Here is a 23,827-nt window from a genome sequence, read left to right as displayed (position 1 = left end):
TTGATGCACATTTGGTTGAATCTCCAGAGAGTCTTTGAGTACCACGTGCCATGCTGGGTTCGTTTTCCTTTTTCTGGACCAGGCTGCACAGTGCTTTTATGTAGATTGGTTCTAGATGTGCCACACAGTTGATAACAAAGCTCGAGTAATGAGTTGTCATCGATCTCACTGAGGGAGGTGCCTGATGTAAAATTGATGTTATTTTCTCTCAGGGGAGGAGCTTCAGCTAGTTCATCAGCCATGAAATATTTTTATGCAGTTATTTTTCTGCCAAGTTTAAAGTAGGCGGTGATATGGCCAGTGGCATGGGTTTCATGGATTGTCTCCTTAGACATAGGGGTAGTGGGTTGTTTTGGCAGGGCTGGGCTTTGTTTAGTTCCATGCCTACTGTCGTCTTTCTCCCCATAGCTATAACCATTGGTTTTTCCATATGGTTTCACTTTGCGCAAGTTATAGTGTTTGTTTTTGCATGGTACTTTACCAGGCATAATGTAAGCTCAGTGGGGGCTTACCTGCTGCTACTCGTGCTTGTGTGCGGGCTGCTGCAGACCGCTTTCTACATCGCTTCACATGAACGCTGCTGCGCGTACACTGGAGTGTTTTATGGGATTCACTGTCCTTCAGCTCCACTGTAGGTCTTTGCCTCTGTTTCCAATGGGCCCAGAAAACAGATGCACTCCTTCTCAGGCAACAGATAGCAATACCCGCTGTAGGTCGCTTTCCAACCTGCTTCACACGCGTGGTGCTACGTGTGTACTGGAGTGTTTTATGGGATTCACTGCTCCTCAGCTCCACAGTAGGGCTGCACCTCTCTTTCCAATGGGCACAGAAAACAGACTCACTCCTTCTCAGGCAACCAATAGCAATTCCCGCTGCAGACTGCTTTCCACAATGCTTCATACACAAAAGAATTAATTAATTCGTTGTTCACAGCAATGGTAATTATTTAAAACTGTTATTATGATTCCTAAATCTATGAACTTCAGGGTTTGCATTTCCGTTATCTATTATTTTGTGGCATTCATTTTGGGGCATATTTGGTTTTTGACTGAAAAAAGTAAACACGTTTTAATATACATATATATATATGTAGGAAAAAGTACTCTTTTTTTTGTTTCCTGGAAGTGGTGTCAAACTTGATTAAAAAAAGAAAATAACATCTATTCTGTATTTGTCCATGTACCAAGATTGATTTATCCTAGGTTGGAAAAGGTGTACATTTCTACTGGAACACTTGCCTTTTTTGGAGAACCAGATTACTCCGTTTGCATGTTGGGTGCTTCCCTATTTGAAATGGACCTCCTATTGAAACTCCTCCACACACAACTATTTTGAAGAAGCATTCATATGTTGATAGCATAGCTTAGCAGGTAGAACATACCTTCAGCTTTTTGATTTACAGTCTCACATGTGAATTCTCACTTTGTTACCACTTATTGTGATGACAGCAATAATCATTCAGTGATTTTTATATAGTTCTTCATGGCAGATTTCTCCAATTTCTAGGAACTATAATAACCTGGGGTGATGATTGCGTAAGTCGGCCCGAACAGCACCTAAGCCATGGCTCTCTGCATTACCCTATTCCGAATGCTGGTGCATTGTGCTGGAACTTCCATTTGGGCTGTGGGACCCCAGAATAATGAGTTAACTAACTCAAAATAGTATATCTGAGGTTTGATTCTTCACAGGCTTACCAATGACATATAATAGTAACTTTGGCTGTGAGCACATTTTGGCAACCTTCTTCTCTTGCATTTGGGCCAAATATGTTGTTTGTATGAGCAATATTGTGGCTCTCAGTACCATCTATTTCTGGCACTCAGGGAATCTAACAATGTTTGCTCTGCATCTAAATAGTTATACATTGAATTGTCTATACAATTTGGGTAAAACTAAAATCTAAGAAAATATTTAATTGAACACTTTCTCAGCATTTACAAACTCTAAAGTCAAAAAGAGTTTGGCTCTTGCCAGTCAATGCATAGGAAGCTACACAAGAGCTTTCCGGATATCCTTCCCGAAATGGATGACATCTAAATTAAATGAAATGGCTTTGTACTCACATTCTAACCTCAACTAGTATTTTTGCTATGATGATAAATATATTGTATTGGGTAGCGATAGCCACCCTGTAGTTAAGGATTTAAGGTGAGTCGAACTCCAATAGGAACCCCTTAAAATTCTATTGTTAATAACTTTTAATTCGAGTAATGGATTTCACAGACATTTCGAAAGTGATTAAGGACTTGCCCCACTCCCCCTTCCAACTTGCAAAGGTCCATAAAGATACTTTAAAAAATAAGAAAGTTATTAAGAAGATAAATGCATTTTTTTCCAAAGTTGCGGTCGTCTTCCCAATCATTTTCCCATAGACAAAGAAGGTACATTTTTGGCAAAGCGCACAGCCCAAACAGCTCAACAGATTTGAACCAGGTTCAAAACAACTACGGCATGAAGTGTTGACTTGCGATCCTTGCATGATTTAAGGTTATTGCATGCAGTAGTTATTTAAATATTTGATGGAGAAGGGGGTACCCAGTTATATCTCCCATGGTGCATTGAAGGATCATGGTTTTCAGAAATGAAAAAGCTGCCATCTTGTTTTACCTCGATGTGAGAGATAACCACAGCTATAGCCGAGAATATGGGAAAATGAAACGCAGGAAAAAAGCTATTTGCCGGTTAAAAACATGCACATGACATCAAGTTGGAAGTGGCAGGGTGGATAGATGGCACCAAGTGAAATTTGGGAGTTGGAGGGGATCTAGGGACTGAGTTTGTAACACAAAGCTTTATGTAGCCTTAGCTATAGCCGCTATCTCAAACCAAACTGCCTCACAGAAATAGCATGTGTTTTTGGGGGAAAGGGAGAGGGTAGGGGATGTAAGGAGGCCATCTGGGAAGTGGGTAGAGCTGGCAGTTATGGGGGGGCACTTGGTTAGGGCCTGCGAGGGCAGAAAAGCATTTATTTTTCCTGCCTTTGTGACATTGGGGGTGAACATTCACTGGCCTTGACCAGTGGCACGATTGACATCCAGGTCTCCCATCCATGCAGTAACCAGTACAAACCCTGCTTACCTTCAAAGTGGGGAAAGGGCCAGCCTCCTGCCCAAAAAATGAAACAATGTTACAAGACCACATAGAGAAACGGACCAGCCCTTCCCTTGCTTTGAAGCTAAGCAGGGTCAGTCCTGCTTTGAAGCTAAGCAGGGTCGTGCCCGGTTACTGCATGGATGTGCAACTGAAAGGGCATCCAAATTATTATTTTTTAAAACAGTGCCACTGTCAGTCCTTGAAAGTTTTGCACTCAGAGACCATTTTCTGCCTATTGCTGAATTCCCATCTGGTATTTGTAGTCTCTGAGTCGATATTACAAAAAAAGTAGATATTTTACAGCAACAGTGGGGGTCATGACGAGGCTGGAGGTAATGGAAAAACGATGTCGGTAAGGGATTACCGGCACTGCATACCGCTCCAGGCTATTATGAGTCAAGAACCCAGTATTAGCAGCACCGCTTATACCGTGCTCCCCCCTACCGGCATGCGCTCGGGCACGTGGCCCTTCGGTCTGGCAATACAAGGATGCCGCTAACAGGAGGACATCACAATTCAGGCGGACATGCAAATACCGGCATCATGAAAGCGGTAATAAAGGATACCGGATGCCGGCAATACCGGCATTGCGAACCACCCGCAAACAGCTATGTGCAGTGTTCCCAACTGCCACATGTGCACACAATCAGCACAGGTGGAGGCAATGGAGTCTGGCCCAGCACAAAAGGAGCACACCCACACACCACACCCCTTTCAACACCAAAATGATTCCACTTGCTGCAACAATACTGGGGCTGGAGAACATGCTTGCATTGCAACATCAGCAACAACAACAACAACAACAGGCACCACAGAGGAGACACAGGAGAAGAAGGAGGGTGATACAGGCCCAGCAAGCTCCACCAGTGGAGCCAGTCGTACCACGCAGGCAGCCCCCAATCCCTTGCATCAGAGCCAGTCCATTCAACCCAACCCCTGAGCAGATCCACACCCTGTACCGGGACACCATCACCACCATTGTGGACATGATACACAACAACATTGTCAGCCTGATAGAAATCCGCACCGCCATCCCAACTCTACTGAAGTTAGTGTCTGTGCTCCACTTCCTGGCCACAGGCACCTACCAGCACACAGTGGGGCAGATGCATGGCATATCACAATGCTAATTTTCTCGCATGCTGAAACAAGTGCTAGATGCCCTCCTGAAGCACTCAAGAAACTACATATCCCTACCACGGACTGCCCAGGAGATATTTGACACAAACGTTGGTAACCATGCACTGGCAGGCATGCCAAATTGTAATGGTGCACTTGACTGCACCCATGTGGAATTGGTGGTACCGCATGCAACGGAGGCGGTCTACTGCAACCGTAAGATATAGCACTCCATCAATGTACAGATGGTATGTGACTCCAGCAAGATCATCACACATTGTTGTGCCTGATTTCCCGGATCAACTCATGACTCAATGGTCCTACGCAACTCCACGCTACCACGCTACATGGAGCGACATGCAGGATGACGTGCCTGGCTGCTTGGTAAGTTGCATGACCGGCACATGGCAGTGTAAAGGGGGGAGAGATGCACACACCACCATAGTGTCATTGTTGTGGTGACTGCACAATGTCCACATCCCAATACACTGTGCCCTAAAGCATCCCAAACTGAACATGACAACCAATCCCCATAGCAATGATGGAAGCTGCACACCAAGCACATCATGCCAAACTTCCTACCATCCCAGATCCCACAACACATCCACCACCCATCATCAGTCCTCACCCTCTGTAACACAATCCAGCAACATGCTGTGAGTATGCACAATGTAAATGTCTGCAGCAAATCACTACACAGGACAAGCATCCATGAGAGTGCACAAATCATAATCACCAAGGGAATCCACTTCTTGTCACAGGGCCATCACCGGAGTAGCGCAGCATGTCACCATGGGAATAATGAGCACAGAATGTCAAATAATGTAGAGACTACTGCCAACACTGCCAGTAAGTAAATCATACTGAACACTACACATCACATATTTAAAACAACCACAGAGGAATGCGTCCACAGTGTATGGGCAACATCAACTTGAAGACGCAATCCACAACATAAGAACATGGCACAGCACACATTGTGACAAGGTAAAATGTGTGCATACAACCAGGGACATGTGCATGTGTACCACAAATATCTGCAGGCATGTGTGATAAGTACAGCTTTCCATCATGATTTGACTGACACATACCTTATTTTGCACCCATGCAGGTGATAGTGGCTATCCCTTGAAGACGTGGCTCCTCACCCCTGTCCGGAACCCAGACAACAGGCACGAAGTGGACTACAATCGTGCCCATACCCGTAACAGGTGTGGTCATCGAGCAGACCTTTGGTCTGCTGAAGGCCCGTTGTCGCTGTCTCCGCCGGTCTGGTGGAGCACTCCTCTACAGGCATGAGAAGGTGGCCAAGATCATCATATCATGTGTCATGCTGCACAATATGTGCTTCCAATGGAACGTGCCCCTGCCCCCTGACATTGAACAGCAACCACCAGGTTATGATGAAGAAGAAGAAGAAGAAGATGTAGGCGTACATCATCATGGTGGCGATGCGCAGGAGGGATGTGCCGTGCGCCAGTCTGTGATTGGCCAATATTTCTGAGACACATGGGTGCAGAGGGTGCCATGGAAGTGCGACTGAGGGCACTGGGTGTGGGAGTTAATGGACACTATGCACTGTAAACCAATAAATGACACATACGCAATAAGGAATGTCCACTCAAGTATTTTTTTCAGGTACACAACGGGTGTATTAAACTGTAAAAAGTAAAAAGTGTTCATACCCTCTACCTCTCCCCCCTCCCCCCACAACTCCCCCACACACCCTCTCCCCTCCCCCTACCCCCACAACTCCCCCACACACCCTGTCCCCCCTCCCCCTCTCCACACAACTCCCCCACACATGTTGTTCTAGTGAATGCTGTAGGTTGCAGCATCAATTGCCATAAACAGGCTGCCCCTGCTACATTTTCCGACTTCCCGCATCTGGTGCCGGCATGCCAGAGCACCGCAAGTTGTGTAAAATCCGGCGAAGGGGGCTGGTCTGAGTGGAGCTTTTTTCCTGAGTTTCATTTTCCCTTATTCTCGGCTATAGCTGTGGTTATCTCTCACATCGAGGTAAAACAAGATGGCACCTTTTTCATTTCTGAAAACCATGATCCTTCAATGCACCATGGGAGATATAACTGGGTACCCCCTTCTCCATCAAATATTTAAATAACTCCAGTCTTGGGAAAGAACCTGCCTTACTAAAGACAACCCTTCGCATATGCGAGTTGTGCTCGCCTCAATGGCCTGTTTCAAAGATGCAGTGTTGTCCGGCCCTCCTGTCTGGCCTGGGCACCGTCCGAAACAAACTGTCTGACAAGCCCTGTCAGCTCCTCCTGACGTTGCTCCGTGTGTGCCATTTGCTGCACCCAATCCCGGACACCAGTGGAGGTGGATGCTGTATGTGGCAAGTGTCCCAGATTATGTGCCTCCACTGTGGGGCTCCACTCCAGCTCCCTTGCCCTGGCTCCCCTCCAGACTGCTTCTGTGCGCTGTCATTGGTGGTGCTCAATGGGGTGATCTGGGGTAATGGGGGGGCTGGGTGTGCCAGATAAGTCTGATGACCATCCTCCACAGGGACACACATCTGGCCTTGGCTTTGTTCATCCTCATCACTCTGAGGTGCCGTGGCTACCGCCTCCCCGACAGAGCTGTTGGTAGCTGAAAGGACACCTTCTTCCACTGGCTCCTGTGCAGTGGGCACAGCAGTTGTGGGCACAGTTGCGGTGGCAGTGGCCCTTAGCCTCACCAGTGATGTAGCATCCTGTGGTGCCTTCCCCTTCTGTGGCAGTTGTGGTTTGATTGGTCCTTTTGATGTAGAAGGCCTGTTGCCTTCATCCCTGACCCTGGCCTCCTTCCTAGGAGTTGTTGCCTTCGCCGTTAAGTCCCGGGCCTCGCTGTGAGGATCTGAGCCTGTGGGGGACTGAGAGAGAGACAGCATCAGTGATGGTTCTACATGCATCATGCATACATTGATATTATTGCTGTTCTACATAGTAGAGTGGATTAGTCATTTGAGTTTTGACATTCAGGTTGCTTCCTGTATGGGGGGAGCATGCAGGCATATGTCGTGTTAACACATGTTTGAGGTGGTGTATGCGATGTGACAAGCTTTTTTGTTGTGGACTGCGTGCAGTGCTGGGCTGCTCTCTTGAGGTCATTTGCGAAGACAACCTCAGCATTTTCAGCCAGCGTGTCTGCTAGCATTGTGAGCTCGTCCTCTGAGAACCGCTCCTTACGCTGCCGCGATGCCCCTTTCTTCACTGCCTTTGGCATGATGCTGGTGTAGTTGATGTTTTTCCTCTGTCTGAATGTGGCTCTAGGTCCTGTGCAGTGAGGATGGCAATGGATTGTGTTTTTAAAGATGGCCACCGTGCCCTTTCCCGTTCCGGCGCAATGACGTTCCTTCCGGTCACCGCTATTAACATGCCATTACGCTCGTTCACGCAAACTCGTAATGGGCCAGTGTTAGCGGCCTCTTTCCTACATGGACACGGTATTTACTCCATGCCGGTAAAAATTATTTTTTACCTCCAACCTCGTAATGCAGCCCAGTGAGGTTCCCATCCCTGCAGTAACTCAACACACCTTGTTTAGCTTCAAAGCCCTCCAGGGCCACGTTGCCTGATAAATGAGTCCACCTTACAAGATCACTTAGAGAAACAACACTTAAGGGGGCTGGATCTTTCCTTGGTTTGAAACCAATCAGGGTTGGTACCGGTCACTGCATGGATGGGAAACAGTCCACAGTCCCAGGATGCTGTGTGTTTTATTAGTTTTAAATATCTAATAACACGCTGCATCTGCATTTTCTTTTTTTTAAACTGTGCTACTGTAATTTTTGTTGCCTTTTGCTGAATTGTATTCTGGTATTTGTAGTCCCACAGTCAAGATGGGGGGAATAATGCCACAATTTTATACTTTTTGCCTAACATAGTTCTATATGGATGTATATATCTGAGTTACACTATGTTATGTGTACTTTTCAAATTGGCTTTATGAAGCAGAGCATTGTTGAAAGGCAGGCATGGGGGTGAGGAGGGGAAATCATGAGAGGGCAAGTAAGTCATGAGTATTTGCCCACTATGTGGCAAGAGAGTTTGCAATCCTGGACACTGGTGCAGTTACTTTTGCGATTGTGGCTGCTTTTCAGGCAACAAGTAAAGGACACATGTGGGTGGCAAAGTAACTTTTTTGAGAGGGCAGCTGGAACACCTTGGTTTTTGTTGAGCTTTTGTTGAGTTTTGTTGAGCAAGCTTCCTCAAGTACTTGGCTACCAGGATTTTTCCCTTTTCTCAGGTTGTCATGTTCCCAATGCAGGTGCTTACCCACAAGACCACAAACACTTGTTTAGTATTGGGATTTTGTTTTCCATTACACTACAGATTGCGGTGTAAAAGGTGAGCACCTTTTATACTTTGCCAGCACATTTTTAGGAAGATTTCCTCTCTTAAGTTATTTTTCTTGTGTTGATTACTTTTTTTAAAGTCCAATGCTATTTTGTCTTGCACACTTTCTTCTAAGGAGAAGATCAATTAAACTCCATTTCTATATATCACTTTAAAATATATGGTCACTTACTGCGCTTATATTCATGGGTGCCAGCTGTTGATTTCCACTATGGGGGCAAAAGTACCTGGGCATATTTTATTTTTGCAGCAGGTCATTTTTTTCCCTTTTACATGCTGCTTAAATGTGGATATTTGTGGTTGTGCACGGTCAAAGGCTGCCCCCAATGACCATGGCTGAAGACCATGCTAGTGGTCTGGAAGAGTTCTAAAAATCTATGTACTAAAGAAAACCTTAAAATTCAAGGTAAAATTTGCAGGGATGTTAAGGTGAGAAATACATTGTAACAAAACCTTTGAAATTCAAGGAAAAGACTTTAGTTGCAGGGACGTTAAAGTGAGAAATTAATGCAACAAAACCCCTGAAATTCAGCTAAAGCCACCTTAACTTCGCGCCCCCTGTGGCACAGCATATGACCACAATGATGACATCACTAATTACATTACACTGAGTTCAAAATATTCAGCATTTCATATGGGAGCTCAGTATATCTTACATCTTTCTTATATTCATTAATAGCCAACACCTATCTGTGTATTGTGTCACATTTCTCATCCCAGCTCTGTTTCAATTAAGGGTGCGTGATCCATGATTCCATTGTAGAAACTGCAATATAGGTGAATCCTAGTATGTAGCAATTCTGAGGTTGTGTTAAGTCTGTTGTTATATACACTCCATTTACCATGACACAAAAGTCTGTTTACTTTAGTATGGCTATAACAATCATCATGAACATGTTAATCGGCTGTATTTCAGTCACCAGCAAGTACCACATTAACCTTTCCATCTTCAGTTGGAATCCCATTCAGATTATTACCAAATGCAGTATTACTATTGTTACAAAGAAACTGCAATAGTGCCACTGAAAGCATACATTGACAGCTACAAATATTCTAGGCTATGTTATCTTCTATGCATTCTGTTGTTTTAGTACTCCTACACATGACTTGCTTTGTTTTGTTTCATTTCACTTCTATAGCACTTTATGCCAAAGCACTTTATAAAATTAATGAATGGCTACGAAATAATGATGCGAATACAAGCCATACACGGAGACAGAACAAAGGAAACAGAGCAAAAGAATACCAAAGCAGAAGTAACATTATTTGATTGTCCATAAAAATAATAGACAATGAAGGTGAAGCAACAAAATGCAATTTTCAAGGAAAAATGAGTCCACCCGCCATTTAAACATAGATGACACAATGGTTAGGGGTCCACTACTAAAAGAACTAAAAGTTCAAAAGCTCATTGAAAAAACCCAAATCCACCAGCCCAGATAAATAAAAAAATCAAAGGTCAGTTCTGAGCAGTAAAAAGTATTTAAAAAAGTACTCTAGAGTCAATACTCAAGTCAGACCATTCAGGTGGCTGCCATGGGCAAACAGTGTCTTCTGTCAGCCATGACACAGCAGGTGCTCCTGAAGCAAAATTCCCTGGCAGCCGCTCTCAAGGGCCACAATGCCCATAGAGCAGAGAATGGGCCGAGAGGAGGCAATCACACGGTGCCTCCTCTGGAGCAACGCATAAAGCTGAGTATAGTTCATTTAATGTCATTGAGCGCAAACAGAACAATTTGTTCTAGTGAGTTCCTTCCGTATGCACACATTTTTAAATGCAGCTAAATTCAACAAATGATCGACCAATTCATACAAATGGGTTTTTCATTTGCATAATGGGTACCCCATAGGCTAGAATTAGATCACTTCAACCATCTAGTAAGTGGCGCAATGAGTCATCTATCTTGAGATTACATTCGTTTCACATGTTTCAGACACTTTAGGTCTGAGTGTCTAGGATGACCTAATGCAGCCCACCTGCACACGTTTATATCTTGGGAAGCACATTTCTTTGGTGTTCAACATACCTTTTAGAGAAAAATTAATCTTTCTAATTGTATCTGTTTCATTATACCCTAGCACTTTGTTGGACATTTGGATAGTGTCTGTTGCTTCAGAGCGAGGCTTGCACTACAAATAACTCAGAAAGGCAGCAGAATGGCACATACATGGACAGAAGCTTTCTCACCTATAGCCTTCAAAGATTATTAGAATTCTAAATAACTATGCTGCGTATTTTAGCAAGCCAGCTTAAATATAGTTTCCTCCCTTAGAATACAGGATGTATGTGGGTGTATGCATGGGCCATGCTCAGGGGAGAGAGAGAGGGAGAGAGAGAGAGAGAGAGAGAGAGAGAGAGAGAGAGAGAGAGAGAGAGAGAGAGAGAGAGAGAGAGAGAGTGTGTGTGTGTGTGTGTGTGTGTGTGTGTGTGTGTGTGTGTGTGTGTGTGTGTGTGTGTGTGTGTGTGTGTGTGTGTGTGTGTGTGTGTGTGTGTGTGTGTGTGTGTGTGTGTGTGTGTGTGTGTGTGTGTGTGTGTGTGTGTGTGTGTGTGTGTGTGTGTGTGTGTGTGTGTGTGTGTTTTTTTTTTCACCCAACCAGACTCTTCCAACACTCAATTGGAGGATGTATACTTTAGTCTTCTGGTTTGTCTCCGATTTTATCAAAGATGGGCTAAAAATCACACTAGTGGGTTGGCACGTATCGTGGGAAAGATTATGACTCTGTTGTTATGATATAAAACACAAGTAACTTTTAGTAGATACTGCCCAATCTCTAAACCATGCTACTGAGCCGTTCATTAATATTTATTTTTGTCACCTTTGCACCTTGTCATTTAAAAAGAAATGTTTCCACAGCGTAGTTGAACTACAGACTCTAGTAGATGGTTATAGGTGATAAAGTGTGATATGGCTCTGTGTAGTTGTCAGCTGCATGATTATTTGTTATGCTACTATATACAGTGTTTTGGCATCTGAGATGGAGGTTTTTTTAATAAAAAGCATTACAGTGATAATTAATTATTGTTATTGTAGAATATTTTAATACAATTGTAAGTCACACAAACCAATGAATCATTACTACAGCTAGATTCCTATTGTAATGCATGCAGTCAAGCTAGAAAATCTGTATTGAACTGAGTTGTATTAGAGGTGACTTCAAAATGACGGTTACTATAGCTGCTGCCAAAAGTAAGTGTGTGAACATGAGGAACAATATTTTTTTTAAAAATAGCTTACGCACAGCCAGACACGGTATTCACGGTCTTGTGAAATGCTTGCGCTAATATACTACGGTAGTGCAATCATATATCACCATAGACAGTGTACTTTGTTTACAAATAGCCCATATATAAAATGTTCACTACGCAATATGAGTCCAATAACTCTGTCCTGAAAAGCATGTTGTACAGTGTTTGCACTTTTTGTGAAACAACTTAAAAAGTGTGAATGTATGCAAGATTTGATGAGAGTTAAAATAAGGGGAATGTAGGTAAGAGTTTGGCAAGATTTAAAAACGTTTATGGAAGCGCAATGCGATTGTTTCTTATCAGGGTAATTCATAGAATTTCGCACAAAACTGGCGCATGCGCCTGGAGTACAGTGTGCGCGTGCGAATGTCTGCTCCAGCCACGTGCGCTAAAATTGATATCCGCGCACAGCGTATTCATGGATTTCAGCCTCCAAAACCAACCGTGGCGCAGAGTGGCGCAGCGACCCTGCAGCTGCGCCAGTTACGCCCCCAAGAACGCCCTTGCGCATGGAAAAGCCTTCAAAATTCACAATTCATTGCAAAGGGCTGCGCTAACCCTGGACCAGTATACAGGGCTGCCAAACAGCAAACGGCGAGCGGGGAACGTGTACTACTGGGGTGCGCGGGAAGTTCCACACGCGATTTCAGCAGGGTACATGTATTTCTGGGGTGCAGGGAAGTTCAACACGCGATTACAGCAGGGTACGTGTATTACAGGGGTGCGCGGGAAGTTCCACATGCTATTCCAGCAGGGTATGTGTATTTCTGGGGTGCGGGGAATTTTTACATGCGATTTCAGCAGGGTACCCGTATTACTGGGCTGCGCGGGAAGTTCCACACGCAATTTCAGCAGGGTATGTGTATTTCTAGGGTGAGGGGTACTTTTACACACGATTTCAGCAGGGTACCTGTATTACTGGGGTGCGTGGGAAGTTACACACACGATTTCAGCAGGGTACGTGTATTTCTGGGGTGCGGGGAAGTTTAACACGCAATTTCAGCAGGGTAGGTGTCTTACTGGTGTGTGCGGGAAGTTACACACGCGATTTCAGCAGGGATTGTGTATTTCTGGGGTGCGGGGAAGTTCAAAACGTGATTACAGCAGGGTACGTGTATTACAGGGGTGCGCGGGAAGTCCCACACGCGATTCCAGCAGGGTACGTGTATTTCTGGGGTGCGGGGAAGTGTAACACGCAATCACAGCAGGGTACCTGTATTACTGGGGTGCGCGGGAAGTCCGACACACAATTCCAGCAGGGTACATGTATTTCTGGGGTGTGGGGAAGTTCCACACGCGATTACAGCAGGGTATGTGTATTACTGGGGTGCGGGCAAGTTTCACACGCGATAGGCCCTGTGCGAATGGTGTACGTGTATTTCGGCGGTGCCGGGGAGTCCTACACGTAAATTGGCAGTGTGGGTCCTCCCAGGTGTTCCGTCTACACCCTCCACGGCCCCTGCAGGCAGACCACACCACAGGGGACTACCCTGCACCCCTGGTCATGTCCCGCAGGCAGCCCATCCACCATGGGCATGCGCCCCCAGCCAAGCCGCATGTCACCTTGCACTAGTGATCACCAACGCATTACCCCCTTGCACCCCTACCACACAGCAGTGCAGGGCACCTGACAGCAGGCCCCCAGTCATGTCCCACCCATGTCCCCTTGCACCCCCACCCCCCAGCAGTGCAGGCCACCTGCCAGCAGGCACACACTCATCTCCCCCAGCACACCCACCCCCCAGCAGTGTGGGGCACCTGACAGCAGGCCCCCACTCATGTCCCACCCATGTCCCCCTGCACCCCCAGCAGTGCAGGGCACCTGCCAGCAGGCTCCCACTCATGTTTCCTTGCACACCCACCCCCAGCAGTGTGGGGCACCTGCCAACAGGCCCCCACACATGTCCCCTTGCACCCCCAGCACTGAGGGGCACCTGCCAGCAGGCGCACTGAGGGGCACCTGCCAGCAGGCCCCCACTTATGTCCCCTTGCACACCCACCCCCCAGCAGTGCGGAGCACCTGCCAGCAGGCCCCCACTCATGTCCCACTCTTGTCCCCTTGCACCCCCACCCCCAGCAGTGTGGGGCACCTGTCAGCAGGCCCCCACTCATGTCCCACCCATGTCCCCTTGCACCCCCCCTTGCACCCCCACCCCTCCAGCAGTGCAGGGCACCTGCCAGCAGGCCCCCACTCATGTCACCTTGCACCCCCACCCCCCAGCACTGTGGGTCACCTGCCAGCAGGCCCCCACTCATGTCCCCTTGCACCCCCAGCATGGAGGGGCACCTGCCAGCACGCCCCCACTCATGTCCCCTTGCACTCCCACCCCCCAGCAGTGCGGGGCACCTGCCAGCAGGCCCCCACTCATGTCCCACTCAAGTCCCCCTGCACCCCCACCCCGCAGCAGTGCAGGGCACCTGCCAGCAGGCCCCCACTCATGTCCCACTCATGTCCCCTTGCACCCCCACATCCCCAACAGTGCAGGGCACCTGCCAGCAGGCCCCCACTCATGTCCCCTTGCACACCCACCCCCCAGCAGTGCGGGGCACCTGCCAGCAGGCCCGCACTCATGTCCCCTTGCACCCTCACCCCCCAGCAGTGTGGGGCACCTGCCAGCAGGCCCCCACTCATTCCCACCCATGTCCCCTTGCACCCACACCCCCCAGCAGTGCAGGACACCTGCCAGCAGGCCCCCCCTCATGTCCCCTTGCACCCCCACCCCCCAGCACTGAGGGTCACCTGCCAGCAGGCCCCCACTCATGTCCCCTTGCACCCCCAGCACGGAGAGGCACCTGCCAGCAGGCCCCCACTCATATCCCCTTGCACCCCCACCCCCCAGCAGTGCGGGGCACCTGCCAGCAGGCCCCCACTCATGTCCCACTGATGTCCCCCTGCACCCCCACCCCCAGCAGTGCAGGGCACCTGCCAGCAGGCCCCCACTCATGTCCCACTCATGTCCCCCTGCACCCCCACCCCCCAGCAGTGCGGGGCACGTGCCAGCAGGCCCCCACTCATGTCCCCTGCACCCCCACCCGCAGCAGTGTGGGGCACATGCCAGCAGGCCCCCACTCATGTCCCCTTGCACCCCCACCCCCCAGCAGTGCGGGGCACCTGCCAGCAGGCCCTCACTCATGTCCCACTCATGTCCCCCTGCACCTCCACCCCCCAGCAGTGCTGGGCACCTGCCAGCAGGCCCTCGCTCCTGTCCCCTTGCACACCCACCCCCCAGCAGTGTGGGGCACCTGCCAGCAGGCCCCCACTCATGTCCCACTCATGTCCCCTTACACCCCCACCCCCCAGCAGTGTGGGGCACCTGCCAGCAGGCCCCCACTCATGTCCCCTTGCACCCCCAGCCCCCAGGAGTGCGGGGCACCTGCCAGCAGGCTCCCACTCATGTCCCACTCATGTCCCCTTGCACCTCCAACCCCCAGCAGTGTCCCCTTGCACCCCCACCCCCCAGCATTGTGGGGCACCTGCCAGCAGGCCCCCACTCATGTCCCCTTGCACCCCCAACCCCCAGCATTGTGGGGCACCTGCCAGCAGGCCCCCACTCATGTCCCCCTGCACCCCCACCCCCCAGCAGTGCGGGGCACCTGCCAGCAGGCCCCCACTCATGTCCCACCCATGTCCCCCTGCACCCCCACCCCCCAGCAGTGTGGGGCACCTGCCAGCAGGCCCCCACTCATGTCCCCTTTCACCCCCACCCCCCAGCAGTGTGGGGCACCTGCCAGCATGCCCCCACTCATGTCCCCTTGCACCCCCAGCCCCCAGGAGTGCAGGGCACCTGCCAGCAGGCCCCCACACATGTCCCACTCATGTCCCCTTGCACCCCCAGCCACCAGCAGTGTCCCCTTGCACCCCCACCCCCCAGCATTGTGGGGCACCTGCCAGCAGGCCCCCACTCATGTCCCCTTGCACCCCCAACCCCCGGAATTGTGGGGCACCTGCCAGCAGGCCCCCACTCATGTCCCACTCATGTCCCCCTGCACCTCCACCCCCCAGCAGTGCAGGGCACCTGCCAGCAGGCCCCCACTCATGTCCCACTCATGTCCCCCTGCACCCCCACCCCCCAGCAGTGCGGGGCACCTGCCAGCAGGCCCCCACTCATGTCCCACTCATGTCCCCCTGCACCCCCACCCCCAGCAGTGTGGGGCACCTGCCAGCAGGCCCCCACTCATGTCCCCTTGCACCCCACCCCCCAGCAGTGCGGGGCACCTGCCAGCAGGCCCCCACTCATGTCCCAGTCATGTCCCCCTGCACCTCTACCCCCCAGCAGTGCTGGGCACCTGCCAGCAGGCCCCCGCTCATGTCCCCTTGCACACCCACCCCCCAGCAGTGTGGGGCACCTGCCAGCAGGCCCCCACTCATGTCCCACCCATGTCCCCTTGCACCTCCACCCCCAGCAGTGTGGGGCACCTGCCAGCAGGCCCCCACTCATGTCCCCTTGCACCCCCAGCCCCCAGGAGTGCGGGGCACCTGCCAGCAGGCCCCCACTCATGTCCCACTCATGTCCCCTTGCACCCCCACCCCCCAGCAGTGTCCCCTTGCACCCCCACCCCCCAGCATTGTGGGGCACCTGCCAGAAGGCCCCCACTCATGTCCCCTTGCAACCCCAACCCCCAGCATTGTGGGGCACCTGCCAGCAGGCCCCCACTCATGTCCAACTCATGTCCCCTTGCACCCCCACCCCCTCAGCAGTGTGGGGCACCTGCCAGCAAGCCCCCACTCATGTCCCACTCATGTCCCCTTGCACCCCAACCCCCAGCAGTATGGGGCATCTGCCAGCAGGCCCCCACTCATGTCCCACTCATGTCCCCTTGCACCCCCATCACCCAGCAGTGTGGGGCACCTGCCAGCAAGCCCCCACTCATGTCCCCCAGCCAACACGTCATCACAATCTAGATCCCTGGCCCTTATGGCCAGCCTCCACATACCAAAGACCCACCCAAGTATTGCATCCACCCACATCGAAATGCCAATTTCATGATACAACCCCAATGGCAAGTATGTAAATGAACACATGTCTGTCACACACACACAATGGGTGCAGGTGAATGTCAAAACCCATATCATGACACGCATGACACCAATGAGATAATACCACACATTGAAGTATGAACAAGAAAATGTATTAAAAGCAACAATAATGGAATAAAAAACAAACAAACGACAAAGGGAATTAAAAACGAAAAGCTGCATGTCCGTAAAATAATGAAAAACAACAAATCATAATCCAAAGGAAAGGTGTCCAAAGTCACAGTTCAAAAAATGAAATCCAAGGGAAAAACAAAAGTGAAAACCATTGCTCCATGGGGAAATAAAATAATAAAAAAGATGAATCCAATAGTGAACTATATACAGAAGAACAATCCAGGGTCCATGATCCCAACTGAAGAAATGAAACCTATCAAAAATGCTACCTAATGAAAAACTATATACAGAAAGGTGGTGCATTGTCCAAGCGCAACCAAAATAAAGAAAAAACCAAAGGAAACCTAAAACTATCTAACTATTTACAAGGGCAGCGGGCAAGTCTAACGGCTCACATGTTGATGTTCCGGGCCAGGGCATCATCAAACTCCTGCTCGATGTCCCGGAGGCGGTCCTCTTCCATGGCCCCGAGGGTTCGCAGGGACGATGACATCTGGAACTCCAGGTCCCTTCGAATGGCCTCGAGGCACTCGGCCCGCCTCAGGGCCCTAGGCATGGAGTTCTCTACCCTGACCATCGTGAGCCGTGCCTCTTCCGCCCGCTGCCGCTCCGCATCTATCGCATGGCCCAACCGCTGCCACACGGAAGACACTTCCCGTCCAGGGTCCTCCTGCCCTCCGGCCGATGCCTGCCCCTCCGATGATGAAGGCCCCGAGGCATCATGGCTCCCACCTTGTTGCTGCTGCTGCTGTGCCGCTGCCTGTGCCCTAGCTCCTGCTGCCTGCACATCCTCCTCCAGCTGGCGTGCAGTTGTTGAGGTGCCCACCCCTGCTGGACGTCCGACTCCCGACTGTGGCAGGGATGTGTCCTTCACCAGCTTGGCCGCAGGGTCAGAGGCAGCTCCACAGGGCACCCAGGTGACACATGGGTGGGAAGATGGCACAGAGGATGACTGGCGCATAGGAGGTTCAGTTGAGGAGGGGGTCGGAACAAGGTCCACAAAATGGAGGTATCCAGCCATGGTGAGCTGTCCCAGTGGGTCAACGCGGTCAACGAGCCATGGGAGAAGACGTGCAGTCTCCTCATTAAAAGACTGCACGTCGGCTCGCATGGCACGTTGACGCAACGCCACCCCACCCAGGACAGGCTCAACCCGGTGCCGGATAGCCACATCCGCAGGGAGAGGAAGGCCAGTTGGTGTAAGCCAATCCCCTCCCTGAGAACGGGTCTGGACGTAGGTATCCCTGCTGGTGCAAGATGATGCAGTCACAGGATCGGGGACAGGATTACACACAGGCACCTCCACGGCGGCCTGTGCTGCCTCCTGTCCCTGCCCCTGCAGTGCACCACTAGCACCAGTGGAATCCCCTCCTCCAGATCCTGTCTCTGTCCCTTGCACGGCCTCCTCCTCCACCAAACCCCCCACCAACCTGGATGACTTTGTGCCATCTTCCTTCGTTGGGCCCTGTGGGGTCTCAGCTGCCCCTTCGGCTGCCGAGAAGTCCAACTCCAACCTCCGCCTCTTGGACCTCCCCTCGGCAGCTGCGACCTGGGACCCGGCGCCGGGCTCCTCACTCCCCGACGAGATGACAACCTGGGAGGGGAGCCGGGCATTGCGTCTCCTGCTGGCGGTGCGATCCCTGCCGCTGTGCTCCACAGCACCTTCTCCGCCCTCTTCATCAGTTGACGCTGCAGACAGGGAAAGAGAGGAGACAGGCATCAGGGCACTGTACAATGGACTCATACACACATGACAGTTGTACATGAGTGGCATTGTCAAACTTCAGACATGGCATCAAAACATTGCAACTCACACACATGAGCTATTCCACAGCCATATTGCAACAGCCAGCACCATCCATACACATACAAACATCATGAGCAGCCAAAGGTGAGCCAGACATCACGTGAAACACACGGAGTGCACTAGACATGCACACATGCCACCACAATTAAATGCATGTGTACACCTCCGCCAACTGTCGCAGTGATGGGATGGGCATCCATGTCACATCTGGCAATCAGTCTTCTACATATCAGTCTCACATGCATCCATGTTGCATCACTGTTGCACCCATGTCAAATACACACACAGGCACATGTACACGGTGCAGATACATGCAGCTGGAACCAACATCCATGTGTGACACCACAACCATGCCAACTTACATACACAGTTATCAAAACATGTGTGCTCACACATCTGCATTTGGCCTGCATGCTTACCCACACATACACCATCCATGTGTCTCACACATGAAAGGACTTGCATGTGTCAGCCTCACAGCCCTGTACATACACATCCATACATGGCCCTACAAAACCACATGTACAACCTGCAAACTACTGGCACACCACCACACGCACAGCTTCCAAACAGTATGCATGTACACTTACCGCTCAACTCCAGACGGGTCTGCCTCTCAAGGACCTGGACATGGAGCGCTGGGCGTATGCGTTCCAGGACCCTCATCTGATGTTCCGACAGGTGGCCCCGGCGCCCCTTAGCATCTGCTGCCTTCAAGAGGCGCCGGGCCATCATACTGCCCCAGGACTTGCTCCACCAGGACACCAACTTCGGTGGCAGTGAAGCTGGTGGCCCTTTGCCTCTCTGGCTCGGGGTTGCCAGTGGTGCCAGATGGTGTAGTGCCCAACATGGCAACCCCAGAGGCAGGTGTGGGTGGGCAACTGGGTCCTGGGGCTGGGCTGTGGAGCGATGGAATAGCCGTCGGGAGTCTTCGGTTCCAGCAGGGGTGGTCACAGCAACAGCACCCCGGGCTGACGTGCAGGCAGCAAATGGCAGGGCACGTGGGCAGCAGGCAATCAGGCAGCAGTAGATGGCAGGTGGGAGCGTGCTCGGGGCTCTGGGGGGCAGTAATTCGGCCTTTTGGGCAGGAGCGTGGTCTTCTGTGTGTGAACGAGTGGCCAGCTTGATACGGAGTGATTTGGCACGTGAAAATCTAGCACGTCAGCGTGTAATTTGAGCAAAGGCCCTTACCGCGTAAGTGTGAGCCGGTTCAAAAGGCACATGTAGGACGCCATTTCCTTGTACGTGCTTTTCGTGGAGAGCGAGTGGGTGAATTCTGTACTTCTTGTCGGGTCACACGTGATTTACTTCACAGCGTTTCTAGTTCGTACTCCCTGTTACCTCTGACAGCTTTTTTCAGATTTTCTGTTGGGCCTGTTTCCTCAAACAGTGTTCACTTCTTCTTTTGTCCTGTCTCCTCAGACAGTGTACAATTCTTCTTTTGGCGGGGATGTTGCCAACGCGCACACGCGCGTATTTTTCACGCTCATTTTCCAGGCAGATGGTGAGTCGCGCACGTATTTACCAACTGTGCTTGCCCCGTTTGTTCCGTACCCCTTCAGAGGTCATTGTAGGCTGCGTGTAACACGCGTACGTTCATTTTTGTGTTTCTGGGTGCCACAGCATAGTGCAGGTTCATTTTTCCACGCACGTGGTCTACGAGGGATTGCGTGCACGTTATTTTCTGTTTTTGGGGTGCCTGTGCGTTGCGTGACCCGGCATCTTTCCCCAGGGGTCACATACAGCCTTGCTAGAGCACTAGGGTACGAATTCCATCTAGTACCCTACCCCTTTGACACCCGATTGCCCAGGACAATAGTTTACTGCAACTCCCATACGCACAACAACATCAGTGCCATGGTTGGGAGGCGACCAAGCGGTAAGGGTGGCAAAGTTTGCCGAGCCTCAAGAGATGGCCATGGTGGGTGCGTTAGGGGACGTGGCCGGGATTTGCAGGGTACCCCTAGCCCCCCATGTGTGGAGGACCAGTCAGGGACACCCATGCCCCCTCCATAGTTGAGGGAAACGTTGCTGACACCATCTCTGCTCAGCCCTTGCTGGACCAGCCCATTGTGGCACTGACCTGGCAGAGGGTGACTCCCAGGCTGACTTCCAGGTCACCAAGTCTAGGCCACGTGCGGCGGTGCAAGTTGGTGTCACCAGGCCATGTGGATCAGGGGCAGCTATGTCATCTGCTGCCCCGAGTAGGCAGGGTGGGGAGGCTGCAGGGCCAGCTACAGCTCCATCCACCCCAGCTCTAACTCTCCCAGCCAGGGCAGTGTTGGTCCCAGTCCATCTTGCTAACAATCCCCCTGACTATGTAACACTTCAGCCAATGCCTGCACCAAGTCCCATGCTCAGTGTGCATTCCCACACTCCAACTACCCAGTACACCGGTGCTCCTGCCCTAGTGGCCAAAGCGGCGTAGGCCACTCAGAATCCCCACCACCTTCCAAAAAAAAGAGGAAGAGTGCTTTTCCACTACAGGCTGATACCCCAGACACGACTACGCAGTCCGGCACGCAAAGGAAGCCTAGCTTCAATGATGCCGAACATGATGCACTTGTGCAGTATGTGTCCGCACATGACAGCGAAATGTTGATCACTTCAGGGTGCAAGACCACACCTGCTCAACGTCAGGCACACTGGTAGACCGTCGCAGACATCATAAGTGCCCTTGGATTAGTGAGGCGCACAGCTGGTGAGTGCTACAAGCGCTGGAATGACCTTAAGCGCAGGGCAAAGCAAAAGCTGGCCTTAAGTCATGCCGCTACTCTGGTGACTGGAGGTGGGTCTCCACAAGAGGACATTGAACTCACTGTATATGAGTCTGTTGCTGGGACCTACGTCACAGAGGAACAGATCCAAGGTGTGGGAGATCTGCCAGATTACGAGGCATTGTCCGTTGAGTGCACATGAATGTGTGTGTGATCCATGTGTATGTTGTGTGTGTGAGGGGTTCTGATTGAGTGCCAGGTGAGGGTGTGTGTGCCTGAGTGGTTTGGGTCACCCATGTGCTTCATCCAAAACATTCTGTGCCCCTGGATTTGGGTATTACAGTATCCCTTCTGCCCACAGTAGACTTTTTGTGCAACATCACGCCAGTTGCCCTTGAAGTGGCATCTTGCAACAACATTGTTCCGTATTTCTCATTGTTCATTCAGGCTGATTGTTTCGATTCCCCCACTTTCACTACGCATTTCTCAGCCCTATTGTCAAACAATATGTGACATGCCTATGGTACATGCCATCTGTGTGATGGCATGTGTCATGTATATGGATTGGACATGCCACTCACAGGCCAATGTGTGATGGCTCTGCTAGCCAGCATGCAGCTAATGTGTTGCTCTTCCATCTTGGTGTCATCACTGTCTGACATTTTCCTCCCCTTCAAACTCAGTGACAGTGAATGCATGGGAGGGTTATAGTCATGTGGGACATGTGTCAATCAAGTACTGGTTCTGTAGCTTGTGAGGCCTAATTGTGTGCCATGGTGCTAATGCCTGTTTCCATTTGTTGTCTTTCATTTTTCTGCAGGGGATGACGCACTTGATGCTGTTGAGGGTGAGGAGATGGTGGAGACCCAGGAGGGATCTCAGGCACGACCGGGCACCAGTGGGGGATGGGGTGTGGTGGTGGGTGAGAACCCACTCTTGCTGCGGACCGTTCTCTCCAGGGGTGTCTCTGGGTGCACCTCCCCAGACCTCTTTTCGGTGTTGATTCGTATGATGAGACCTATGTGGCTTCGCAGGTAGGTGTTTCTGGGAGGGATTCTGTTCTGTCCGACCCGCCTGCACCAGGGGTACAGCCCACTATGGGGATGTCAGTGTTGGTAGGTCGGCCTTTGGTGGTAACGGATGCAGGGCCACACTCCGCAACATCTGATCCTGTTCCTGGGCCAGCAGATCAGAGGGGGAATGCAGTCCTGCAGCCTCAGGCAGTGCCGACACAGCAAGGCACAGTTTGCCTTGCCCCAGACAGGTGTGGTGCCCGCCAACGCGGTGGCCGTACGCCACCAGGCAATACCGCATGGGAGAAAGCCATACACGGTATGGCAAACCAACAGGCAGTAGCATCTGAGATGATGGCTCAAGCTGTGGAGAGGGTGACTACTTCCATTGTCCCCCCAGAAAGGCAGATGGAGCAACTACAGCAGGCAACAGACTCCATTTGCCAATCACTCAGGGAGGACATGTTGGCGTCCAACAGGGACAGACGGGCGGCCCTGGACACTCTGCGGGAAGCCATTTCTTTAGAGTCCCAGGGCCAGAAGGAAGCCCTGAGGGTAGAATTCCGTCACCTCAGACAGACTCTTGTGGAGCTTGAGGCTTCCACTGTCACGAGGACAGAACAGCCGCTGGAGCGGGTCACACGTATGCTCTCAGCAGAGATGCAGGCAACTTGGGAGGAGGTCAGGGCATGACGTCAGGTGGTGCATGGGGATCTCTGCACCATATTCCTCCAGAACGAGACCTTCCACACCCGCATGCTTGCTGCCATGGAGGACCAGACTAGGGCTTTGCGTGGGCTGCCTCCCATAGCACCACCACCTCCTGTGGTGGCAGCAGCACAGGGTGATGAGAGCAACCACAGCGATTCTGAATCTCTCACGATAGCGTAGCCGTGCAGGCCATGAGCCCATGGAGGTGTTTTTTTTTCGCAACATCCACACAGGTGGCTGTTGGTGTGCACCTTGTCCTCGGACCTCCTGGGTGGCCTCTCCTACCCCTCCTGGCCCCCACATGGCCATTTTTGATTTTTGATTTTGATTGTTTACTTTTGATTTTTGTTTTTTGATTTTTGAGTTTTTATTACAGTGTGTTGCCTTGTGTGGCTCCCGTGGGCATCCACTGTATTTGGCTGGGCACATGCAGGCTTGTCCAGAGTTTGGGTTAGACGCTTGGGTTCGTGAGACACACACCCCTCCTGTTCCCGTTACCATGGGCTTGCAAAGGGTGTGCCCAAGTGACAGTAACTTACACAGTGACGTTGGACACCCATGACATGTGTGGGCAGTCTGTAGTCAATACTGTGTATACATTCCTAGT

Source organism: Ambystoma mexicanum, chromosome 6p, assembly GCF_040938575.1.
Source record: "Ambystoma mexicanum isolate Mex_15411 chromosome 6p, UKY_AmexF1_1, whole genome shotgun sequence".
NCBI lineage: Eukaryota > Metazoa > Chordata > Amphibia > Caudata > Ambystomatidae > Ambystoma > Ambystoma mexicanum.
The sequence above is the reverse complement of the archived record's forward strand: the minus strand, read 5'-3'. Positions refer to the sequence as shown.